This window comes from Oreochromis niloticus, linkage group LG3 (genome assembly GCF_001858045.2).
Source record: "Oreochromis niloticus isolate F11D_XX linkage group LG3, O_niloticus_UMD_NMBU, whole genome shotgun sequence".
In the NCBI taxonomy this organism is placed as follows: Eukaryota; Metazoa; Chordata; class Actinopteri; order Cichliformes; family Cichlidae; genus Oreochromis; species Oreochromis niloticus.
In genome coordinates this window covers 14590886-14594614 of record NC_031967.2, presented here as the reverse complement: position 1 = coordinate 14594614, position 3729 = coordinate 14590886, and the positions used below count along the sequence as shown (strand labels likewise).

The 3729-nt window shown below is 35.2% G+C and overlaps 1 long non-coding RNA gene across 1 annotated transcript; it reads right to left on the bottom strand.

The window, feature by feature from the left end:
- Positions 1-1697: 1697 nt before the first annotated feature.
- LOC109197640 (uncharacterized) lies at positions 1698-3133 on the bottom strand. The gene is made up of 4 exons (XR_002058742.1): positions 2900-3133; positions 2369-2430; positions 2129-2277; positions 1698-2029 (listed from the first exon to the last, which is right to left on the bottom strand). It is a non-coding gene; the product is annotated as an uncharacterized LOC109197640 (long non-coding RNA).
- Positions 3134-3729: the final 596 nt, after the last annotated feature.

Below are 3729 nucleotides of genomic sequence, written 5' to 3'. Positions count from 1 at the left end.
CCAGCTGTGCTTCCCATCTGTTTCTACTTCCCTTGTTTCCTCTGTGTATTTAAGCCCTGGGTTGTCCTCTGGCCATTGTCACATCATCTCACATTGCTATACATTCTCCTGTGTTCCTTTTATCCCTGGCTTCTCCTAGTTTTTTTTCCCAAGTTCTTAGCTTCGAGTTTCCAGTTTAGGTTTTCTTTTCGTGAGTTTAGGTTTTGTCTCTTTTTCTCACAGCAAATAAAGCTGCCTTTTTGAGTTATTCCTGTGCACGCTGTGTCCTGCATTTGGGTCCTGCCTGCCACAGCACCTTACATGACACAGCATTTGCTCAAGTCTATTCTCTGGTGTTAAGTTTGTACCTCTGCAGTTCACTTGATATCATGAGTGGTCTTCTTGCTCCATCAAAAAAAGTGTTTTTGAGCTTGTGTACAGTTGCCCTTAATTAAGTGATTCAAGGCAATTAATAAAAGGCCCTGAAGTCAATAATCAATAGTAATCTATATAGCAACATTACATGTCTCAATACCTTTGGGTGTATGTTTTATCTTTATCATCCTGAACAACACTGACAGTACTGAGGAGAGCTGATGGTTAAAAAAAAAAAAAGTTTAAATAAAGAGAGCAGAGCTCAATTCTCTGTATAGATCTTCAATTCGTTTAATGCAAGCAGTTTCAGTATATCATGACAGACTTTTTTTGGACCTTCTTTAAAAGGAAAAAGGCATTGATGTAGTCTATACATTCGGGGGGGGTATTCCTAACTTGCGTAACCTACTTGTATTTTTTTATTATTACTATGCTGTATTGTAATGATACAATAAATGGGAAGGGGGGGGCGGGAGTCTTTAACAAATGGTTCTAAGATATTGCAATTCCTTTTTAATATGATCACATGAAACATTGCTTACTTGTGCCATTGACAACAACACCGGCAGTGTCAATGTTGAAGACTGTTATGTTTGAGGCTGCATTGATCAAAACATTTCCAATGTCAGTTATGTTAGGGACTGCTGAAGATGCAAATCCAATGTTAATTTCATTGATAATTGATCCACTTCTGTAAAATGAATAAACAAAAATATTGTGTTATTTTCATCATTGTCTTATTATTATTATTATTATTATTATTATTATTGTATTTGTTGTTGTTGTTGTTGTTGTTGTTGTATTTGTAAATTTCCATCTATATATAAAACAGGAATTACCTGAATGAAATCACTCTCAGTGAGCGGAATGATTTAAATGCCATGCTATAAAATGGTGTAAGCTGCAGAAACACAAAATATTCTCTGAATATCTAAATATTCTCACATATTGAATCCATTTCCCTTTTCATTTTACTTTTTAAATCATTTGAAAAAAAAATAGCAAAACAGCACACATAAAAGCAGACCATTTAACAGGACTTGTCAGAAGCACTCACATTTTTTAAAATACAAAATTAAATGTGTTTGCACATTTGTTTTTAATGTGAAGATCATGCAAATTATTCTAATTTTCACTATCAAATCAGGTTCCAAACTATGATGGGAAATTTACTACACTTTTATTTTAAAAGAAAATTCTAAATATTTGTAAAGAAGATCAAAAATACAAAGAAATCTGTCATTATGCACATATACTGCAATAATATACTGACTTGTATTTTCTTTTTTTGATAATATGCATATGGTTGGCTATGACATGTTAGGAAAGATACTTACTGTAGTCTCAATGAGCCTGCTTCGATTTATAAATGCTGTAGATGTAGAATTAGCCAAGTCTTGTGTGAATGTTTCATTTGAGGTGAATATCAGTAATACTCGTGTTACTGGCTCAGCTGTTGTAGTTGTTACAGGTGTGCTGGTTGTAGGAGTCATTGTGGTTGTGTTTGTAGGGGTAGTTATCATTGGTGTTGTAGTGTTTACAGGTGTAGTTGAAGCTATTGTAGGCACCATAGATGTATTTGCTATAGGTGTGATGTTTGTAACATTTGCTGTGGTTGCGTTTGTAACTGTAGTCATCATTGGTGTTGTAGTGCTCACAGTTGTAGTTGAAGCTACTGTTAAATGCCAAGAAAATAAAGCAAGCCGTTGCTTTAACAAACAGTTTTAAGATATTGTGAGGTTAAAGTATAATAACATTAAATAATATCGCTTACCTATTTCACGGACAACAACAGAGTCTGTGGTAACATTGAAGGCTGTTATATTTGAGGCTGCATTGATCAAAACATTTGCAATCTCAGTTAAATTAGGCACAGCTGAAGATGCAACCCCAATACTCATGTCATTGATAATTGATCCACGTCTGCAAAAAGAATAACAAAAATATCGTTTTATTTTCATTAATGTATGACGCATATTTGTAAAATTCCATCTGTATATAAAAATGGAATTACCTGAATGAAATCACTCTCAGTGACCGGAACGTTTTAAATGCTGTGTTGTAAAAACGTGTAAGCTGCAGAAACACAAAATAATCTCTGAATATATTTGCTATATTTTTAGACTTTGTGCTTCTTTATTTTCCAAAGTAAACATTGCATTTATGATGCAAAAGTCATTTGCCAGTTTTGTTTACTAATCATACAATTCCAATTTCTTTGCTCACATACAGTATTCAATCTGTTTCTTTTCTAACTAAATATTTTTTTTCTTTTGAAAAAACTCAACAACAGCACACAAATGCTAATAAAAGCATACCATTTTGCAGGACTTCTCAAAAGAATTCAAATTAATAATACAAAATTAAATGTGCTTGCACATTTGTTTATACTGCTGTGATCATGTGAATAATTCCAATTGTCTCTTGCTCACTCTATGCAATCATATACATGAAATGTCATACTAAAATGACTTATATTTTTTTAAAGTTATGTGCGTATGTGCAATGCATATGTTTGGGTATGAAACTTCAAAAGGATACTTACTGTTGTCTCTATGAGCCTGCTTCGATTTATAAATGCTGTAGATGTAGAATTCTCCAAGTCTTGTGTGAATGTTTCATTTGAGGTGAATGTCAGCAATAGTCCTGTTACTGGCTCAGGTGTTGTAGTTGTTACAGGTGTGCTGGTTGTAGGAGTCGTTGTGGTTGTGTTTGTATTTGCAATCATTGCTGTTGTAGTGTTTACAGGTGTAGTTGAAGCTGTTGTAGGCACCATAGATGTATTTGTTATAGGCAGTGTTGGGAAGGTTACTTTTAAAATGTATTCCACTACAGAATACTGAATACATGCCCCAAAATGTATTCTGTAACGTATTCCGTTACGTTACTCAATGAGAGTAACGTATTCTGAATACTTTGGATTACTTATTATATTATCATGCTGTTTACAACTACGTGAATGTACTATTGCTGTGATTTATTACTGTTACTGAAGGTCCGCGGCTCCGAACCGTAGTAAAGGGACCTCTGGCTAATACGGTGGGTTCCGTGTCGGGCTGGTAGCCGAAAACTAGCTTTACTTTGTTGTCTGAGTCAACTTTGCTTGCGGGAGACAGAGAGAGGCGTTGAAAGGCTGCTCCAACGGAACTTATTTTTTCCGGAGGAAAACACGAACACAGTGTACAGTTGAGTCTTAATAGCTTACTTACAAATGGGCTCGTCAGGCACTCTTCTTGGCTGCTGTGGTTATTATTATATTTACATGCTTCCAGCTCCCGTTTTTGCTCCGTGACAGCTCGGACTTCAATTCTCTCCCTCCCTCGCTCACAGACACATAACGTGTATGGTAGTTCATTTTCCCTGCAGCACAGACTA